The 15,124-nt window shown below is 47.2% G+C and overlaps 1 long non-coding RNA gene across 1 annotated transcript; it reads left to right on the top strand.

Annotated features, from left to right (window-relative positions):
* The first annotated feature begins 5,794 nt into the window (after positions 1-5,794).
* On the top strand, positions 5,795-14,511 carry LOC121464436. The gene is made up of 3 exons (XR_005976516.1): positions 5,795-5,858; positions 11,719-12,395; positions 13,465-14,511. It is a non-coding gene; the product is annotated as an uncharacterized LOC121464436 (long non-coding RNA).
* Positions 14,512-15,124: the final 613 nt, after the last annotated feature.

The following is a 15,124-nucleotide window of genomic DNA, read 5'->3' on the forward strand; positions in this document are numbered from 1 at the left end:
TTTCAACTCTCGAAGTGTGGGAGGATACATTCCTGTACATTCATGTGTGTGGCCATACAGTTTCAGTGTTATCTGGGTGAAAAGTCTTGGTGCAACTTACGAATTGACCATAGATACCATAGATTGCTTCGAAAGAAGCTGTCGTTTTCCAAAGTCTCGTTACCAGTTTGTATCCCACCAGCAGTATGTAATAGGTCCTGTTTTCCCCATCATTGTCAGCAGTTAGTATTGTCTGTCTTCTGAACGTTAGTCATTGAAATGTGTGTGTGGTATCACTGTTTTGAATTCATAATTCACTGACGATACTGCTTGTCCTCTCATTTGCTAAATGTGAGGGCTTATTTTGGGGAAATTTTATCCATTTTTAAAATGATTATTTTATGTGTATAAGTGTTTTGCCTGCATGCGAGTATGTGCAACCCATATGTATCTATTGTCCATGGAGGCCAGAAGAGGGCATGGCCTCTGGACCTGGAGTTAAAGATGCTGGTGAGACTGGGTGGCCTGGGACTCAAACTCAGGTCCTCTGCAAGAGCAGCTGGTGTGCTTTTAACTGCAGAGCCATCTCTCTGGCCCTGATTTCTATCTGTTTTTAAAACCGAGTTATTTTCTTACTGAGTTTCAAGGATTCCATGTGTATATTTTGGATATAATTCCATTATTAGAGGTGTTTTGTATATTTTTTTCCTCTTAGTGGCTTGCCTTATTCTCTTGTTAACCTTTCTTCAGATTTCAAGTTTATTTTAAAATGAGCATATTATAGGAATACACAATAGAGATGGCAAATTAAAATTTAAACTTTTTACTTTATTATAAAAAATCTTGGAAATAACATTTACAGAGCTTTTTCATGTTTTTGTTGTAACAAAAAGCTCAAAGCCAGAGTCACCTAGATTCCCCTCCTGTCAAAGCCAGAGTCACCTAGATTCCCTCCTGTCAAAGCCAGAGTCACCTAGATTCCCTCCTGTCCCCTAAGTTTGTGTTTTACATTTAAATCAACATTGGCAGCTGAAATACAGTTTTTTGCCAAATGCAGAGTTCTTGGCTAAAGTGGTTTCTTTTAAACATGAAACACCTCATTTCATTCTCTCCTTGCCTGGACAGTTGTGCAGAGCTCCTATGAATTCTCACTGAAGTGCAGGTAATACAAGCTCACCTCGGACTTTCAAGATCTTGTGTTTTCTGCAGTCTGCATACAATTTTCTGAGGTGTAGGGCTTTCACAGCTGAGCGTCCTTATCTGTGCTCTTGTCTTAGTTAGGGTCTCTTTCTTTTTTGTTTTTCAAGATAGGTGTGTGTGTGTGTGTGTGTGTGTGTGTGTGTGTGTGTGCAGCCCCAACTGTCCTGAAATCAGCTCTGAAGACCGGGCTGGCTTCAAACTCACAGCAATCTGTTTGCCTTTGACTCTGAGTGCTGAATTCAAGGCGTGTACCATCACCGTCTGACCACGGCAACTCTTATAAAGGAAAACATTTAACTGGAGCTTGCTTACAGTTTCAGAGGTTTATTTAGTCCGTTATCATCATGGTGGGACATGGTGGCATTCAGGTAGACCCAGTGCTGGAGAAGAAAGTGAGAGTTCTACATCTGATCCGCAGACAGCAGGAAGTGACAGTGACACACTGGCCAGGCCTGAGCGTTCGAGACCTCAGAGTCCACCCGTTAGTGACACACTTCCTAATACCACTCCTTATGGGCCTATGTGGGCTGTTTTTTTTATTCAAACCATCACGGCTCCTGTCATTTAGACAGGGTTTTATGTAGCCCCGTCTTATCAAACTCACCATTTAGCCCAGGCTGTACTTGAGCTCCTGATCCTCTTGCTCAGGGATAGCCTCCTCTTCAGTGTTGGAAATTATAGTCATGTGCCTGCGTGTGATATTTCTTTGGCTCTTTCCTGTCTTTCTTGACCTGGCATTCCTACTGTGCCGTGGGCTCAGTGCTCTCACAGCCCTTAGATATTCTGTTCCAGTTTTTCATTCTCTCCTTCTCTTTGCATTCCCTGCTGGTGCATTGTCCAGGTTTGTTTAGTTCCCCCATCTGTGTTCAATAGACTGCATTTTCTTGGGGTGGTGCTAGGCCTTGAACCCTGGGCCTCAGACGTGCTAGGTAAGTGCTCTACCACTAAGCTGTGTTTCCCAGCCTAGGTTTCAGCCCACCTAAAGTGTCTCCATTTCTCCTACACAGCTTTTGGGTTCCAGCATTTCCTTTTGTCTCCCTAGGCTTCCAGTCTGTGTACTTGACTCAGCCTGAACGATGTCCATTTTTCTACCAGAACTCTCAGCATAGTAATTAGTTATTTAAAATTTGTAGTGTAAACTTTCCCAAATCCTTGCCATAAATGGGTCTGGTTCTGTTGCTGCTTTTGTCCCTTCAGATGCTTTGCTGTTTAGCATTGAAGGAGAGACGCGATGTGTTGGATAAAGGAACTGAGATAGAGAACTATAGGATCAGGGCTAATTCCCATCTGGCTTGGCCATGTTGTTTTTAGCTTATTGTGGATGTTGAGTCTTGAGATTTCATTTAAGAAATTATTGTTTATGTGTATGTACATGTGTCTGTACCCAAGGAGTTCAGAGTGCTGTCAGCCCCCTAAAGCTGGAGTTCCAGGCAGTTGTAAGCTGCCTGATTGTGGTTGCTGGGAATTGAACTCTGGTCTTCTGTAAGAACAAAATGTGCTCTTAACCATTGAGCCATTTTCCCAGTCACTTCATTTTTTAAAGTGCCTTTGCTTTCCCTAGGAGTTCCTTAAATTAGACCAGCTGTAGCGCTTTATGGTTGCAGAGGAGCGCTGATGGTGTCTGTCACAGGTGTCTGTGTGGGTACAGTGTCCTGAGAAGACTCTGGGTCTTAAGAAGCTTGTGGCCCTGGGCTATGGCCTTCAATAAGTGCTTGTCATACGGTCCTCCCCCTTAGTTAAAGTGCTAGGGCCGCAGGGGTTAGAACAGGATGTGTTCCCTATAAGGTCAACCCCGAGAGAGCAGAGCCACCATCCGCTCCCTCCTGCTGCACATACGAAGAGACTTTTCCCAAGTGGATCCTGGAAGTAGATGTCATGAAAGTGTATGCATTTGTGTGTGTCTGTGTGCACACATGTGTTTGCATGTGTGTGCGTGTGTGCATGTGCGTGTGTGGGGATGAGTGCGTGTAGAGGGCTAGGGCTGAGCAGCAGGAAGCTGGACCTCTCAGGTCAGCCCACACCAAGCTTCCAGCAATTTGTTCATTATTTGTTTCCTTTCTTGATCCCTGTGGCACACAGTTACAGTAGGCAATGTCCGCATTCACCTGTCCGTAACCTTTCAGGGGTGTTGGCCAGTGAGTTCAGTTCTCTAATGGATCTACAAAGAGGTGTTGGTTTTCCGTTTGCTTGTTCTCTGTAAGGATGAAGTGACCGGGGGCGGAGGACGGCTCCATGGTTAAGAACACTCACTGCTCTTGCAGAGGACCTGGATTCAGTTCTCAGCATCCACATGGTGGCTGCTCACAACTGGCGGTATCTCCAGCTCCAGAGCCGATGCCCTCTTCTGGCCTTTCCTTCTGGGCACTGCACACATGTGGTGTGCTTACACCCGTGTAGGCAACATGCTCATACTCACAAAAATAAACCTTAACAAAATGAGTAGCAGCATCTAAGGTCTTCACATCTCAGAATGGAGTCTAAAAGTCTTAGATACATCTCTTAGTTTCCTAGAGCGTGATTTTTATGTGGTTTTGGTGTGTGTCTCTGTGTGGCATATGTAGGTGAATGCGTGTCTTAGTTGGGGTTCCCATTGCTGTGATGAAACACCATGACTAAGGCAACTTGGGGAGGAAAGAAAGGGTTTATTTGACTTATGCTTCCACATCCCTGTTCTTCATCAAACAAATCAGGACGGGAACTCGAGCAGGGCAGGAACCTGGAGGCAGGAGCTGATGCAGAGGCCATAGAAGGGTGCTGTTTACTGGCTTGCACCTCATGGTTGCTCAGTCTGCTTTCTTATGGAACCCAGGACCCAATGAGCTAGGCCCTCCCCCATCAATAAGAAAATGCTATGCAGGCTTGCCTACAGCGGGATCTTATGGAGGCATTTTCTTCATCGAGGTTTCTTCCTCACAGATGGCCATAGCTTGTGTCAAAACTAGTAACATAGTTTGGTCAAGTCTACTTGCTTGCATCTTTCTGTGCAGGTCAGAGGTCAATGTTGGGCATTTTCCTCTCTTGTTCTCCATCTTATTGGTTTGTTATTATTTTTTGATACTTATTGAGCTCTACATTTTTCTCTGCTCCCCTCCCTGCCTCTCCCCTCCCCTTTCAATCCTCCCTCAAGGTCCCCATGCTCCCAATTTACTCAGAAGATCTTGTCTTTTTCTACTTTCTACTTCCCATGTAGATTAGATCTATGTAAGTCTCTCTTAGTGTCTGCACTGTTGTCTAAGTTCTCTGGGATTGTGGTTCTTTCTGTGCTGTCTTTCTTTGCTTTATGTTTAAAAACCACCTATGAGTGAGTACATGTGATAATTGTCTTTCTAGGTCTGGGTTACCTCACTCAAAATAATGTTTTCTAGCTCTATCTATTTTCCTGCAAAATTCAAGATGCTATTGTTTTGTTTTCTGCTGTGTAGTACTCCATTGTGTAAATGTAACACATTTTCCTTATCCATTCTTCGGTCAAGGGGCATTTAGGTTGTCCCCAGGTTCTGGCTATGGCAAACAAAGCCACTATGAACATAGTTGAGCACATGTCCTTGTGGCACAATTGAGCATCCTTTGGATATATACCCAAACATGGTATTATTGGGTCTTGAGGAAGGTTATTTCCTAATTTTCTGAGAATTCGCCACACTGACATCCAAAGGGGTTGAACCAGCTTGCATTCCCACCAGCAATGCAGAAGTGTTCCCTTTTCCCCACAACCTCTCCAGCATAAGTTGTCATCAGTGCTTTTGATCTTGGTCATTCTTACAGGTGTAAGATGGAATCTCAGAGTTGTTTTGATTTGCATTTCTCTGATAACTAAGGATGTTGAACATTTCCTTAAGTGTCTTTTAGCCATTTTAGATTCCTCTGTTGAGAGTTCTCTGTTTAGGTCTGTACTCCATTTTTTTTAAATTGGATTATGTGATCTTTTGGTGTCCAATTTCTTGAGCTCTTTGTATATTTTGGAGCTCAGACCTCTGTCTGATGTGGGGTTAGTGAAGATCTTTTCCCATTCTGTAGGCTGTTGTTTTGTCTTGTTGACCATGTCCTTTGCTTTACAGAAGCTTTTCAGTTTCAGGAGGTCCCATTTATTAATTGTTTCTCTCAATGTCTGTGCTACTGGGGTTATATTTAGGAAGTGGTTTCCTGTGCCAATGCGTTCAAGTGTACTTCCCACTTTCTCTTGTATAAGGTTCAGTGTGGTTGGCTTTATGTTGAGGTCTTTGATCTGTTTGGACTTGAGTTTTGTGCATGGTGATAGATATGGGTCTATTTTCATTCTTCTACATGTTGATATCCAGTTATGCCAGCACCATTTGTTAAATATGCTTTCTTTTTTCCATTTAATATTTTTTGCTTTTTTTTTTTAAATCAAAGATCAGGTGTTCGAAGATGTGTGGATTGATATCCGGGTCTTCTATTCAGTTCCATTGGTCCTCCTGTCTGTTCTTATGCCAATACCAGGTTGTTTTCAGTAATGTAGCTTGGTTTATTATTTTTTAAATTTTGTTTTTGTTTTATATGTATAGGTGTTTTCCTGCATGTATGTCTGTGCACCTGAGGAGGCCAGAAGACTGTATCAGCTAGATCTGGACCTGGAGTTACAGAGGGCTGTGAGTCCCTATGTGCCTGCTGGGAATTGAACCTGGGTCCTCTGGAAGAGAAGCCAGTGCTCTTAACCGGTGAGACATCTCTCCATTACGTTTTCAGATATGGCTATGGTATCCTGTGATCTGAGACAATCCACTGAGTTCACATTTTCTCCGCAGCCCGTGGCTGCTTTGCTTACTTAATACCACGATAGCCACCATGCTTCACATAATGGTGATTTGATTAATGACTGTGGTGAGTCTTTGCTTCGTGGAACCCCATGAAGGCAGTGCCACCTCAGAACCACACTCTAAACAGAGGGCACAGCTTAGCTGAGTCGAGCAGCTGGAAGTGACTGAGGTCCATCTCAGCTCCTCAGAAGCCTTGCAACCTTGGGCAAGCTACTCCTGCTCCTGCAATAAACAGGTAGCCTGAGCTTTGTGGGATTTGAGCATGCTTGGAGCACGCTATTCCAGGTCCTTCAAGCATTTAGCTCAATGGCCACTTGTGAGGTTTCTGCTAACTTTGTCTCACTTTGGAGGAGTGGATGAAACATGTTCCAGAGATGATAGTGGCTGGGGTTGGGATATGGTGAGGCTGGGCTTTCAATAGGATTACATGTTAAAACTTCTAAAATTTATCTTTCCTTTGTATCTTACTGGGCATAGTGGCAAATACCTTTAATTCCAGCACTTGGGAGGCAGAGGCAGGTGAATATCTGTGAGTTAGAAACCAGCCTGGTCTACACAGTGAATTTCAGGACAGTCAGGGCTATATAATGAGACCCTGGCTTAGAGAGAGACAGAGAAAGAGAGAGAGAGGAAGAGAGCGAGACACAGAGAGAGAGAGAGAGGACACACACACACACACACACACACACACACAGAGAGAGAGAGAGAGAGAGAGAGAGAGAGAGAGAGAGAGAGAGAGAGAGAATATACTTACCAAACTAAATTGCAAGGTGGCAGACTACTTATATTCTAGATTCTAGAAATTTGCATTTTGAGTGAGAGTGGGGTTGAACAGGGAAGCCTGAAGGTGAATACTACATTGAGCTGCATGAGGCAAAGACGATAACCACTACACTCTGGAAACTCCCTGTGTGAGGGGCGGGCATAGGTGCAAGCAGGAGCTGTCCCTGTGGCCAAGAGCCAAAGTCAAGGTCTCATAGGAGGTGGCTTTTTGTCCTAATGATATTGGAGCATTCCTAGAGGTGTCATGCCTCTTGTGAGGTGAAAGACTCACAGCTGAAGGGACAGGCTTATGGTAGGCCATGGCGACACCCTTGACTGACTGCATGAAGAGCCAGCGACCATTGACACCGTTTCTCGCCACTCCGCTGTGCTTCAGAGCCACAAGTCAAAGGTTTGAAGAAATGAACTAGGTATTTCCTGTTTCTCAGTTGACGGCTTCGGTTCATAGTCATTTCTTTTATCAGGCCATCTCCGATGGCACACGTGTTCACTACTGCTACTACTACTCCTGTCAGTGTGTGAGCATGTGTTCTTGATGTGTGAGCACATGTGCAATGGCTCACACCTTGAGGCCAGAGTAAACCATGTAGTTGTTTCTCTCCTTCTTCCTTTACATGGACCCCAGGGACTGAACTCAGGTCATCAGGCTTGGGAAGCAAATACCTAGAGTCCCCAGGCCATCTCACCATCTCAGTGTAAGTACTTCTGAGGTGCAGACCTGCCCTTCGTGCCTGCTGCTTCTGCACCACTGATTCTGATGAATTGTTGAGGCTCCAGGAAAAGGGGAGATGGTGGCCACAATTCAATAGTCTATGGGTGTGGACTAAGAATGGCAATTCCGCAGGTAACCACAAGATGGAGACATTTCACAATTTATGTTTTAAGACATTGCGGCAGGGGCTTTATTCTTCTGGCGTCTTAGCCTTTGTTCTAAAATTGGTGCAAGTTTTCCTTGGAGTTAGCAGTGTGATTGGAGCCCTGTGATGAGGCTCTGTCGTGGCTCCCCACCAGGAGCTGAAGAATCCTTGTCTTGTGAATCCAGGAAGCAGAGATGAAAGAATGAGTCCCCCAGGCCTAGGCGAGGACATAAGGGTTATTGTTATGTTACATAAGGTATGAGCACCCCTCATGCCGCCCCCCCACCCCATCCCAAACCTTGCAGAGCAGAGAAGATATTTATTTTGCTATTTGCTATGAATAGGACAGATCAAGACAGGCAATAGTTGTTGGTTTTCTGTTAACTATCAATACAGCGTTTTGAGGAGTGTGCGTGTGTGTGTGTGTGTGTGTGTGTGTGTGTGTTTGTGTGTGTGTGTGTTGTGGGAGGCAGAGCTGGTGTGAAGGAAGGGTAGGAGAACATTCCAAGTGGACAGAGGCTGTGATCCTGGTCTAAGGACCTGAGAAGCCAGTCAGGCTTTCCGCTTTGTTTTACGGTTTGCCCCCAGGGCTGATTTTAATGGGAACAGTTTCGCATATTCCTTGTCCTTTGGCCACCTCAGCACTTAGGTCGCTGTCTTTATTGCGGGGTACAGAGGGGACGTCTCAAAGCATCTAATTGCAAAGGGCAGCAGCCATTTCTTCAAGTCAGCATCATTTGTTCAGGGGAAGAGTTCTGCAGACCCGGCTTGGCGAGAAGTAGGTCAGGCTGGAGGAAGCAGCCTGGCGTCTGTGAGAGGAGGGTTCAGAGGATTCCGAAAGGAACATTCCTTCAGCTGCCTGCTTCTCTGACCCTTAGGGGCCTTTGGGTGTCCTCTCACCCTGCGCCAATTATGAGCCATGTTTCAATCACCCACCCACCTACCCACCCTCTCGCTCCTCACTCACTGAAAGCTGGTGAAAGCCGGCCTTTCCAGACTCCATCCCAGATGCTGGAGCCCCCACAGAGGGCCTCTCAGGATGCTTGCTACACGTTGGGGACATGTGGATCCTTTGAGACCAGTCTGCTAGGTGGTCACTTACTCTCTTCTCTGAACTTTGGTTCTCTCAGAAATATAACAGGAATAATTTTGTGCCAAACAATATCACTAGCTGCACGAGATTTCAGTGAGGGTGAAGAAAGCAGATTGTGCACAAGGCGGCATGGGACCTGGCTACAGGGAAGCTTTGCAGATTGTGCACAAGGCGGCATGGGACCTGGCTACAGGGAAGCTTTGCAGATTGTGCACAAGGCGGCATGGGACCTGGCTACAGGGAAGCTTTGTCCTTTGAGCAGGTGGCGAAGGTGAACTGTGGTAGCCAAGGGTGTGAACTGCTGCTGTGCCCTGCTTTCCTTGATGGCACTGGAGTCTGGAGCCCAGTGAACCTAAGATGCCTTCTTCCCTAAGGTGGCCAAGACTGAGTTTGTGAGACGACAGTATGACAAATCGTTTAAGGGCACAGGCCGTCGAGCAGCCTGGTCCAGGGGAAGTCCCAGCTGGGCAGTTGCTGGCTGCAAACTTTAAGCCGAGCTACTGAGAGTCTTTGTGTTTCAACGTCCGGCCTGTGAAATAACAGCAGCGTTCTGAACACGGTGGTTATGAGTCAGAGCAAAGCACCCAGAATTGGCCCTGGTGGACTCAGTCACTCACCATGATGCTGCGGTTACTGTTGTTCCAACCAACTTGGTTCTCTGATGGCAAATTTAAAGGGTGCATGGCCACTCGATCAGTGATCTCACATCCATGGAGGCTATTTCCCGAACACAGTAAAGGAATGGGGTGAGAACAGGGTGGGTGGGAGAGCAGAGGAGGGTAGTGGGATGGGTGGGATTATAGTGATGAGGTTGTGGTAAGGATGAAGGTGGTGGTGACAGTGTGAAGGTGGCGATGGCGGGATGAAGGTGGCGGTGGCGGGATGAAGGTGGCGGTGGCGGGATGAAGGTGGCGGTGGCGGGATGAAGGTGGCCATGGCAGCGTGAAGGTGGCAATGGGGGGGTTGAAGTGAACAGAGGATGAGATGTTGGTCCAGGTGGGATACTAGAATAACTCCAGAGTTGTAGTTACTTCACTCACTGTCTCAGAAGGTTCAGTCCATGGACATTTGGCTGTGTGATGCTGGGCATCTGATGAGGCAATGTTTCATGGTGGTGGGAGTGTGTGGAGGAGGCTGTTCTCTTATCCCCTTGGTTTCCCAGAGCTCCCTAAGGAGCACAATCAGCTAAGGACCAAGCACTTAACACATGAGTCTTTGGGGGGGGGGCATTTTAAGTCAAAACGTACGAGGTGAAGGAGGTGTTGGGTAATTGTTGTCTGTGATGGTGATGGACTAGTGGTCAGTGAGGTGACGGTGGGGTGTTAGTGGGGAGGGATGTGAGGGACTGGTATGTGGAGGAGGATGGCGTAGTTGTCACTGGAGCTGTGGGGAGGCAGTGTGAGATGGAGCACTGTAGTGTGGTGAGGTAAGATGGCCCTTCTCTTTGTTCTGGGGAGGCCATTCTTACTGTGGTCAGCACCACACGTCACCTTCAGGAACTGAAGTGACCCCACTCCTAAGGATTCCCCATCTCTTCTTGGAGGCCCTGGTGTGTTGACAGCTATACCAGTTTCTTCTCATTGCCTAGATACTTGTCTCATTCATTTATGGACATGCCTACACTAAAGTAATTGATCAATCAATAATCAATGAACTTTAATTTTCCATTTTCGTATGTCTGCATATTCATGCTTGCAGGTGAGTGTGTGCACCCTATCCTGTGTGTGTGTGTGTGTGCATGTGTGCACATGTGTGCGCATGTGTGTGTGTAGACACAAAGTTGATGTCAGGACTCATCCTTCATCTCTCTTCTACCTTACTCATCGAGGCAGGGTTTCTCAATCAAACTCACTGATATGGCTAATCTCACTAGCCAGCTTGTCCTGGGAATCCCCAGTCTCTGCCTTGTGAAGGTGGAATCACAGGCAGACCACCACACCCAGCCCACATTTATGTGGATTTTGGGGGATCCAAACTCCAATACTCATGACATGTAGAAAGCACTTTCGCCACAGAGCCATCTCTGCAGCCCCATCACCTTTCAATAAAATCTTAGCCAATGGTGGCAGTGGTGGCACCTGCCTTTAATCCCAGCACTCGGAAGCAGAGGCAGGTGGATCTCTGTGAGTTTGAGGCCAGCCTGGTCTACAGAGTGAGTTCCAGGACAGCCAAGGGCTGATACAAAGAGAAATCCTGTCTTAAAAAAATTCAAACTCAAAGTATTTATATTTTATGTGCCTGCACCCGAGTATGTACGCCACGTCCATTCTTGGTGCCCAGGGAAGGAGCTGACCTTCTGGAACTGGAATCATGGACAGCCTTGAGCGGCCATGTGGGTCTTGGGACTTTAACCCAGGTTCTTTGCAAGAAGAAGAGCTCTTAGCTGCTGAGCCATCTCTCCGGCCCTTATGCTTTATTTTATAGTCTCACCTCAGACTCTTTTCCCCCTTGAGAAACCACAGGCATTTTAAAGATATTGTTCACATATTTCTTACAACACGCCTTTGATGTGGGGTCAGGTACAAGAACCTCACTTTACAGGTGACAAAATTGAGGCTCTTCTTCAAGTCTCCTGTTTCTTAAACCATCTCGAAGTGGTTTCTGGTTTGCAACCTTTCCTGGGGCTGGAGTGATTAATTTTTTTGGAGAAAAAGGCTGTTTTGTTATATTTCCCCCTCCCTTCCTATGGGAGGGGAGGTGCCGGGGACGGCTGTTTCTTCCTCTTTACAGAGGTTGGGTGGCTTCATCCTTTGTCCGATGGGTGACCTGGTTTCCTTGCTGACAGGGTAGTACCGGGTGGGGGCTGAGCCGTGAAACACTGGGGCACAGGGAGGAGCATGAATTTTCCTATGAGTCTTTGAAGAGAGAGCGCTGTTTGTATTGCCCTTGCCAGCTCAGGAGCCATTTTAGGGACAGGAAAGAAAAGAAGAGAAAGAATGAAAGAGGGAGAAAAATAAAACAAAGCCCTAAACCCTAAACACTTCTGCTATTTTTGATCACTTTTTTTTTTTTTTTTTTTGCTTCACAGTTGGTAAAGCTGAGAAAAAAGATCACATTTTCCTTGGTGAGAAAAGCCGCAGTTTCTTCCGGAACACCTTTGAAGAGAGGGGCCCACCGCAGTCCCTGTCCTTGGAGATGGTGCATTGTCGGTGCATGAACCGTGACAAAGGCCTTTGAGGCCGAGAAACGGATGAAAGGACCGCATTTGTCTCTAGCAAGCAGCGTCCTCAAATGCTAGCTGTGCAGGTTAAACAGGAGCCAGAAGTTCCCAGCAGCCTCCCCAGTCCTGTTTGCAGATGGTTTACGGACGGGTGTTGAAGCCTCAGGACCCTCCCTTCTTCCCTCTGCGGAGCACTCTTGCTGGTGCCCACTCCTTAACTTGTGTTCCTGTTAAGTGCTCGAGGTTGCAATTCTCTGTTTGCAATAATCGGGCAAGCGCCATCAGGGGAGATGCTGGAGCCTTAGAAGTGGTCTTAGAAGCGGAGCAGTGTCATGATCACTTTGCAAATTTAAGAACAGCACACAAGGCAAAAATGAGGAAGCCCCATGAAGTGCTGACCAAGAGCGACTTCCCTTCCTGTCCTGGGGCTCCGCGTGGGATGCAGGCGGAGAGGAGGGAAAATTACGAACCATGCAGCGTGCTTGGTTGAGATCCTCAGAGATCTGCCGGGAGACTTTCCTTTGTCGTGTCTCAGAGGACTCCTGGTACCAACGGCTCTGTGCCCACCTGGGTCAGGGTGTGGAACTTAGCTGTGAGGAAGAAGCAGTCTTGGCACCAGGGAAGGGAGTCAGTCTCAGGGCAGGGCTGTGTACCCCAGGAAGCTCAGGGCACTGGAGGGCACTGGGGGGTGTACGGCAGTGGAGCATGGTCCTGAGAAGGGATGGGCTATGGTGTAGCCGGGGTGTCTCTCTGCTGAGGTGGGACAGGAACAGATGTCAATGGCCCATTCAAGGCCACCAGGTCTGCGGCTGGAGTCAGAACTGTGTTCCTAGCTTTATTTTGTCAAAGGAAAACCACTGAGTGTTTGAGGAAAGAGGGACTTGAATTTATGAAATCATTTGGGCATGTGATTCCGGGGTGGTGGTGGTGGTATTGACTACAATGGATTTGGGCTCTGTTCTGGGTTAGTATTTCAGAAAGGGGAGCAATTTGGTGAGTAGGTACCTTGTCTTAGTCACACTCCTTGATTTAACCTGTAGGTCTGGACGTGGGAGGACGGAGCTATCTGCAGCTATGGCTCGGAGAGGAACAGCTATGACTCACATTAGGGGAGGGAGAGGAAGCTCGGCACTCCACCTCCCCCGTTCAGTTATGGAGTGCGGTTTTCTTTTTATATAATTGGACTTCTCAGTTGATGCCGATATTGTGACATGGGTGTGGATCTTGGAGACATCACAATCTAGCAGGGAGCAGCTAGGTTGGCTACTAAATGAAACATCTCAGAGATGTTCTCCCCTTCCTTTTCATCAAAATAACCTGGGATCCGGGTACTGAGAGATGAATAGGAGTTTTCTAGATCAACTGGGTGGCGCTGAGTATCCCAGGATGCAGTGGACACAGAGTAGGTCAGGACTGCAGAAATAAGGGTGTGTGAGGACTTGGGGGGGGGGCCCAGGCCAAGGAGATGGGCAGGGCCAGCTGATGAGAGACTGGGGAGTTTGACTGACAACCTCCGCCTTCTAAGTGCTCACTCAGCTCAGAGCAGCTGATTGACAAATGTTTATTGAAAAAGACTATTGGATACTGAATCAAACCCCTTCTTGTGTATCCTAGGCCATAAAGATGAGCTGTGTGTGGGTTTGGATGCCGTCCTCCCTGGAGAGCAGACCGCACTGGACTTCGGCAGTCATGGAGCTGCGGGGATCCTTACTACACGATCCCCAATCCCACTGCACTCCACAGGCTGCGACTCAGAAGCCGCAGTGCCACCACCGATCTTTTCTTCCACTCTTCCCTCTCAGGGACTCCAAATGTCCCCTCATGCCAACACCCAAACTGTTTCTGTGGCTCTCGTCAGGCAGTGCACGCCTTTAATCCCAGCACTCAGGAGGCAGAGTCAAGCAGATCTCTGTGAGCTGGAGGTCAGTCTGCTCTACAAAGTGAGGTCCGGGTCAGTGAGGGCTGTGAAGAGAGACCGTGTCTCAATAAAAAGTGACAACAACCCCCACATCGAAACACATGTCTATTATATCAAAAATTCCCTGCCCCCACCCCACCTGGTGTTGGGGACTGAACCCAAGGCCTCTGATAGTGAGGTAAGAGCTTTTCCACTAGGCTGTATCCTCAGCCGGCATCTGCCATCCGAAGTCTCACATGGGTCCCGTGTCTGGCTAGGGTCAGGTCTCACCATCAGGCCAAAATAAGCTGTGGTGGTTTGAGTAGACATGGCCCCCATAGGCTCCTGTGTTTGAGTGCTTGGCCCCAAGGAGTGGCACCATTAGGAGATGTGACCTTGTGGGAATAGGTGTGGCCTTGTTGGAGGAAGTGTGTCATTGTGGAGGTGGGCTTTGAGGTCTCATATGTTCAAACTACATCCAGTATGCCACAGTCTCCTACTCCCGTGGATCAAGATGTAGTAGAACTCTCAGCTCCTTCTCCAGCACCATGTCTGCCTGCACGATGCCATGTCCCACCATGACAATGATGGACTAAACCTCTGAAACTGTAAGCCCTAATTAAAGTTTTTCCTTGTAAGAGTTGCCATGGTCATGGTGTCTTTTCACAGCAATAGAAATCCTAGCTGAGACAGACGTCGTTCTTGGACAGGAAAATGGACTGAGCATAACATGAGGACAGGGCGGTGGACATGCTATTTAAAGACTACCAACTGTGCTACATCTCCAGCACCTTGTGTAAGATATTTTGGTGTGTGTAGTGTGTATGTGTGTTTATGTATATGTACGCATGCTCACGTGGGTGTACATTCACATGTATGCATAAGCTAGTGGAGGCCAGACTTTCTGTGATTGCTCTCCACAGTATGTTTTGAGACAGGGTTTCTCACCGAATTCAGAGTTTTCTGATTGGTTAGACTGACTGACCAGCAAACTCTAGTGATTCACCTATCTCTGCCTTCCCAGTACTTGGTTTATGGGGGTGTTTGACCATGCCTGAGCTTTACAGGGCTCGTGAGGATGAGAACTCAGCTTCTTGATGTGGGATTTCCCTCTGTATGCTGTGATTACCGTTAATGAATAAAGAAACTGCTTTGGACCTATAGCAGGGCAAAACTGAGGTAGGCTGGGGAAACTAAACTGAATGCTGGGAGGAAAAAGGCAGAGTCAGAGAGAAGCCATGTAGCCCTGCTGCAGACAGATGCCAAAACTTTACCTGGTAAGCCACTGCCATACACAGATTAGTAGAAATGGGTTAAATTAATATGTAAGAGTTAGCCAATAAGAAGCTAGAGCTAATGGGCCAAGCAGTTATTTAA

The sequence above is a fragment of the Microtus oregoni genome, unplaced genomic scaffold (assembly GCF_018167655.1).
Source record: "Microtus oregoni isolate MIOR12 unplaced genomic scaffold, Mior012 000028F_ref0000031, whole genome shotgun sequence".
NCBI lineage: Eukaryota > Metazoa > Chordata > Mammalia > Rodentia > Cricetidae > Microtus > Microtus oregoni.